General features: G+C 32.6%; 1 long non-coding RNA gene across 1 annotated transcript; it reads right to left on the bottom strand.

The window, feature by feature from the left end:
* Window positions 1–388: 388 nt before the first annotated feature.
* LOC127832054 (uncharacterized) lies at window positions 389–7,444 on the bottom strand. The gene is made up of 3 exons (XR_008026658.1): window positions 6,952–7,444; window positions 6,116–6,220; window positions 389–552 (listed from the first exon to the last, which is right to left on the bottom strand). It is a non-coding gene; the product is annotated as an uncharacterized LOC127832054 (long non-coding RNA).
* Between the last annotated feature and the right edge of the window lie 263 nt (window positions 7,445–7,707).

The following is a 7,707-nucleotide window of genomic DNA, read 5'->3' as shown; positions in this document are numbered from 1 at the left end:
TAAAGTTTTTTATTGAAATATCGTTTGGTTTACCATTCAATGTGCAATACTCCGATTACTACCACAACGACAACAAAAAACAACGCTAACGACATAAACACTCTAACTACTATTACTACTACTACTTCTACTATTATTTATACTTCTTCTAATACTACTAATACTTTTAATACTACTACTATTACTACTGCCGCTGCTACTGCTGCTACTACTACTACTACAACAACTACTACTAATACTACTACTTCTACTACTATTACTACTACTACTTCTACTACTACTACTACTACTTCTACATAAGCTAACGGAATGTTATTTATTTAATAACGTTCCGTTCTTATGTCTTACTAATTTAAAAAAAACGCTTACATACAAACATACATACATTCTCGCAGTTTTTCGCGGTTATCCAGTCTAGTAATGCACTTGTCAACGATTCCCATGACGCTCAGTGCATGCTTTCGAATAATGGAGTTGTACTTGAGTTCGGACGTGTTGACAGCACGGAAGGACATGAATGCGTCATGAACATCAGGGTGGGTCTCAAATAAACTGAAATGCAAAACGTGGCTTATAATATGGTTACTTTGGTTAAATATAGCTTTGCTTCAAAAGAAGTTTTTGAGAAAGCCTCTTGACAACAGACGAGTACAGTGTGATTCAATGATTCCTTTTGTTGTTTAATCTTGGTACATCTTGGTATTACTTGGAAATTAAAAATAAACGCTTACAAACAAACAACCAGTTTAACACAGTGTTATCGGTTGCGCTCCATGACCCGGATACACGAAACATGAAATACTGTGTACGACTATTTTTACTCCTATTTTGATTTAAGTGGGACGAGTGTATAAACAGTTATCCTCGTGTTCATGTGTTTATAATTTTGCTTAATAAAGAATTTCTGAACAAAACTGTGCACAATCGGACGTGTTCACGTTCAGTTAAACTGCAGTCAAATATGAACGATTGCAACGACTACAACGACTACAACACACTATTTTTGTACAGCTGGAACATAACAACTGCGGGGATTTTATATGAGCTATTCACGGACCGAATCAAATCTCTCTAAAGTTGTTCGATTGCTCAACGGGCACAATCTATAAACCAAGTATGAACTACCCCATGCATGGCCGCCAATCACTTTGTATGTATACAAGCTGGTGAATTAAAGAAATACCCCATTAATTTCTGTCTTAAAGTTTAGATTTCATAACTTTACTTGTACGTTTATTTAATCCTTATTTTTAAGAAGTATGACATATTTGTGGTAGTTGTTCGATCTTTATATGATTTTATCACATATCTTGGGATTCGTGTGACACATTGTTTCGAAGTATTTTATATCGTCATGGATGCATGTTTTATTCAACACAAGAACATTCAAGATGATGTGCAGCCTGTACAATATACGCATGTATGTTTGAAGTCGATATGCTTTTCATAATAAATTCGTTTATCAAGTCACATTGTCATCGATACGGATAATCAAATATTGGAATGGGCTGACGCTAGTTGTACATTGCAAAATTTAGTTTGTATGCAATGTTATATTGTTTTGTTTATGTCGCTTAGAGGCAGTATCCGTGTCTAATTCAAACAATTTGCTTTCTCTCTTAACATATGGTAATTTGCTCATGTATGAGACATTTTGAAGTTGTGTTTTTGTCATTTGGAATAGGGTTTAAGCATTCAATTACACCGTATCATTCGTATTGTGACCACTATCTGCTAGTCATGCTTAAGGGTCCGTGTGTGTATGCACTTCTCTGACCAATAACAAAAGCGAAACATATTATTGGGTAATAAAGTAAAGAAATTCGCCATAAATATCGAAAACAAACTAATAACACGTATGCAATATAATTACCTCATAATTAGTTTGTACCTATTGGTAAAATAATTTAACAGCTGTTTAACAAACCGATATCACGATTGTGTTAATATCACGGCGTTTAAAACAAGTTGTAACAACGTTTAAATTACAAATAGTTACATTGACATTTAATATATAATTAAAAAAATACACTCTGACTCGTGACATTTACCCGGCGCGTATGAATAATCCCATCAAAACAAATGACGGTATTCGATGTATAACTGTCCACTGCATATATTTTTGTCAATAGTAAACACCATACACAATGATGGTAATGTTATTACTTGAATGCACGCCGTGAAAGGCATTAACACGTTAATAAATATCGAGAATCAACTACATTTTCGCTGAACGTATATGTGAAGGTATGCTGTGTAAAACTCAACAGGTATAAATCTCCATTCGTAAATATATATGTCCAACTCAACCCCAAAATACAGAAGATTAGAATTACCAATATATTAAAATTTTTAATAAATAATTAATAATTTCACATTTACAAAAATGATTGAATTTGTATTTTTTTTATTTTGTCTACACTCATATACATATCTGGTATAAAAAAAAAGACATGAGTATGTAGGAAGCAAGGGAATAGTGCGTGTAAAATGCGATTCACAGTGAATCTACCATAAGTAAAGTTGCTGACAGTTTGTTATATTTTGTAGACATACACATTAAATATGGCGCAGATACTGACGAAAATAATTACAGCGAATAAATCAGTTACTTGGCTCTTTTGTAAATAAATGGATACATTGTATTAACTTATTTAAATCGTTCAAATGCGCCTTATTTCTACGCAATCACAAACAGTTTAGAACATTACATACGTGTCTAACCCAGACATTAACCGTCTGGAAGAGGTGGCATTTACCTTAATGAGAATGTATCATTCTGGTTAAAACTAAGTACAATTGGATTGAAGCATACTATCGCACCTGCTTCCTGGCAGCAAGCAAAAAATACGCCCAGCGTGGTGTATGTGTTTCTATAAAATCCTTAATCAAACCAGTTAACCGAGACTTAAACATGGCTTATAGGCGGGAACATTAGTTAGACGCAGCGAGCGTTCGTTATTAATAGGTTTTCCGTTCATTCATGAAATAAACACATCAGTATGTTCATCACAAGGCAATGGTTTTGCACAGCTGCAATGTGTTTTAAAGATACACATGTTATGTTCTGTCGGTCGGCAAAATAAAATGAAGGGGGTGGATCGGAATCTCAATAACTACTTAAGCTTTTTTTTGGACCAAAAGAAGCCCACTTTAAATATAATATATAGACGATGATTTCCGAGGGTAGTCCACTTTTCGTTCAGCGATTTGTCTTAACGATAACCGAATAACGTATCGACCGAAATGACTCATCGTCAGTACCAGTAACAGCAATGTATTACACAATTATTGTAATTATAATAAATTAATGATAGTATTTGTGCATATACAAAAACAGCATATAACTTATGTTTTGATTAAATACACGTTTTACATAAAGCTTAATAATTTGTCTTTTAACAAATGTATTAAAAAAATGATTTCACCGTCTAGTTATTTCTTGTACGTTCTGTTTGAAATTTAATTTTATAACAACCATGGCAAGCAATTAAAAATTCATTCCAAAACGTATAGCATAGTTTTTAATTATTATATGTAGACACAATTTCTCCAAAAAGATTTTTCAACTAAACACATGCGGCTAGGACGGATTTGTAATAATGCAATTTAATGCAATATACGTCTTTCTTAATTAAAGAAAATATGTTTATATCAAGCACATATTTTGTATCGCCGATGTGAATTGATTGCATATCAATCCATTGAGTTATGTCAATTTGGTAAATCAACCGTTGGTTATCTGATCAGGTAAATATTGCGATTGTTATTTAAATTAAGTCTTATTTGATCTATCATCACAAACTCTAACAATATCTTATGCATCACTGTTCGCCAGGTGAATACGATTGTATAGATAGCACACGTTAACTTAATAATATAATCCTATAAGTATAAACTTTACATGAAAAATTTGAAAAAAAAAAAAATTATAGATACACCTTTTTAAAGGGATCTTTTCACGCTTTGGTAAATTGACAAAATTGAAAAAAGTTGTTTCAGATTCGCAAATTTTCGTTTTAGTTATGATATTTGTGAGGAAACAGTAATACTGAACATTTACCATGGTCTAATATAGCCATTATATGCATCTTTTGACGATTTTAAAACCTAAAAATTATAAAGCGTTGCAACGCGAAACGATTGAATAATTTGGAGAGTTCTGTTTTTGTCGTTAAATTTTGTGAAACTACGAAGATTGCTTATATAAGGTATAAAATACATCAACTAGTGTAATCGGCGGAATAGCTCCGTAGGCTAAAGCGTTTTTACTTCAGGACTCTGGCAGGACTCCAGGGGTCACTGGTTCGAAACCTGGTCCGGGCAATGTTCTTTTCCTTTTTTTAATTTTATTCTTGATTTTTTACTGGAGCTTTTACGATCCAATGTTTACATTTATCGATATAAAGCATTTAATGAATCAGTTAAAAAATGCCAAAATCTGTGAAAAGGCCCCTTTAAATTGAATCCAGTCACGTTCATATATAGCCCACGAATAAACATAATCTACATGAATTGTGTCGCAAATGTTAAACAGAAATACTACGATTTATAACAATCAGAACAATTCATTCAATTAATCACGGGAACCACTATTTTCAGCATCTTATTTATATGGGCTGCATGCGATCTACTCGACGCAAAATGCAAACTAGAGATAAACACTTAGCGATATGTTCAACATATAATCACATTATGTTAAACATGTAAAGATTATTGTTTATCATTGTTTACATTAAGTGAGGAGCATGCAGCTTGTTTTTCTAAGAAGATAAATTTCAAGTTTTCAAAGCAAACAAGTTCGTTTATTGTTTAATTTCTTGTCGTATGGTGTCAAATAGCTTAACACCGCGGTATACATGTAATGTTTCGACTGGGCTATACGGATGTCTTTCCTTTTAATACATGATATGATGCCCCATAGATATGTTAAATACATCATTTACATCATCGAAATATGGATGCTTCGTTTTTTGTTTGTTTTATATATTGGTATGCATATAGTGGAATAATTAACTTGAAATCGGTTGAATGCATTCCTAAAAAGTATTCTAGATTTATATAAACCCCTGTTTTGTTCCTAATCGCTGTTCTTTGCAAGGTTGTAAAACAACATTAACAAAAAGCCAGCAACAGCAACAAGAAAAACGACAACTTCGATTCCGTACTTCTACTTCTTTTACTACAAACACAGCATCTACTACTGAAACTACTGCTACTGTTCGTTCTCATATGTATTTGTTCTGTCATGTAACCTGTTCTCATTTATACAAATAAAACAATTAAATAAATGCAACCTAAAAATAAAATTGTGTGTCTTTGCTAATTGTCAATACGTGTCAGAATACTAATCAAATATACACTATTTGAATACCGGATTTTTCACATGAAGTTGTGTCGAACATTGTAGTAAATATTACAAGAGAAATCAGAACTGTACATACTATACATATACAAGCTTGTTTCGTTCTATATATGTTTCGTTCTGAAAAAACAAATTGTCTGTCTATATGCTAGTGCTAGTTAGAAAAGCAGAGACACGTTATCATTCTTTCATCATAACGGATAAACCTAATGCAATCATTGACACAATGTTAGTTTCATTATGATGTATTATATTTCATCCGAATTGATTGAAGTCTCTGTACGTTTTGATTAAACAAAATCAATGGGAACTGTGATAACAGTTACGTTTCTAGCACGCGATTTCTCTTTCGTGTCAAAATCATACAGATCTCGATCAATTATTGCTACTAGTTAATAAACGAAAAGAACGTTACTTGCCCTTTGAATAATAATCAAATATATATAAAACGTGATAAAGTCACCCTTGCATCACGCCGGTTCATATTATCATATACAATGTAACACTTATATTGACAATATTTTGCATAAATACAATCGTGTACATTAAATTTTAATATGAACTATAGTGACTGCAAGAATTGTTGATCTCGTTTGTTAATTAACGAAAACGTGTATGTAAAATAGTTAGTATTAAACACGAATTATGATAACACATTAAATGTATCAACAATTTTGCTAATTGCTGTTGATGATACAGTAGTTTCACTTCGATTATATTTATAGTTTTTTTTTTATCCACTGTACCCACCTAACAAATGTTATGACCCCAATCCTCTGGATGTCCTTTTGTAGTCCATGCCATACGTCTTTGAGCATCTGCCTTTCCTTTTCAGTCAGAAATGGTTCGTGGTCACTAGGATTAAAGGTTTTAGTATTATTGTTTTGTTCATTTAGTATTCCCGTTCGAGTTTTAGCACTTATGTTGCCCATTGCTTTAAATTTTAATCACCTTTGCCACAAATTTTAATAAAAGTACTCGTACATGTGTACACGAAACAAATGCATGCTTTTAAGAGAGACTTTATTTAAGTATTTCGTTATAACACTGAATTTCAAAACTTTTATTTTGAGTTCATATATCCGTTATCACTGGTTGTACGTTCCCTGTAAAGTCCCGTTAGGCTGATACTAATTTAAAACACTGGAGTATTATGGTAACTTAATAAAACAAGACAAATCTTTGAATACATCCTTAATTCATTTATGAAGAGATAAACGATATAGTTTAACATGTGAATACATACGGAATATTACGCTAGTCAATTGTTCCAAGAGTTTGTATCACTCGAGTGGCTTGTGTGATGACGTATCACACGAGAGGCGGAGCCTCGAGTGTGATGCGAAATAGCACAAGCCACAAGAGTAATACAAACTCTTAGAACAATTGACTAGCGTAATATTCCTTTTATTATATACAAAACTAACGAAAACAGTTAACTAATGTATTTTTTACTTTAACAAAACTGACAAAACAATGACTATAACGGTACGCCATAGTTTATTTAAGACGCGTATGAATACAGTTTATGTAAGTTAACGTGTAAACATTCGAACCGGGAAAACACAGGTTTCCGACACGCTTACCTCTATGCCATCGTTAATCCAATTTTTATAACAATTAAGTTGACAGCTTTAATCCGATGTTTATAACAAAAACGTTATGCACTTTCACTTCTATCTTCCACGTCTTTATCGAAACTTAGTTTAAACCACACTATTTCATTGTATTCCTATCGAAATATACATTTATGCATGATAAAAACACACTACAAAATACGTTTTTAACACATAGTTTACTGCTAAAAAACACCACATCCGACATGTCCTTACAGAGTTTAGATAAAACTATTGTGTTTTGTCACAAAAATGACGTCACACGATGTGCTACGTAATATATTTCGTAATATAAAATATTTCTATTTTCGGTGCGTGTAATGTGACGTCATTAAATGGGTCGAAGTAGTCCGGCTAGTATTGTAATACGGAATTGGAAACAGCGAGTAGCGTAATACGGGATTTTTTTATTTCAACGATTGATACAACCTGTATTTTGTTAAAAGCATTAAATAGGTATATAATACAATTTAATATCTAACAATTCGTAGTAAATGGTATATCAACCAACATTTTACTGCGATTAAGCCCAGGACTCTACATATCAGTGTGGAATCTCCAATATTCAACTCAACTGAAGCTGGTGATTCGATATGTTGCACTGAGTGAGATGCGTTTGGTTTAGAGCAATAACAATGATATTTGCAAAGTTCAAACGCATTCGCATGGTAAAGCTCAGAACTTTTTCATTGATAAGTACTTTTTTCCCCGAGGGCAACACGCTCA

This window comes from Dreissena polymorpha, chromosome 5 (assembly GCF_020536995.1).
Source record: "Dreissena polymorpha isolate Duluth1 chromosome 5, UMN_Dpol_1.0, whole genome shotgun sequence".
NCBI classification, from domain to species: Eukaryota; Metazoa; Mollusca; class Bivalvia; order Myida; family Dreissenidae; genus Dreissena; species Dreissena polymorpha.
This window is presented reverse-complemented; position numbering and strand designations above follow the sequence as displayed.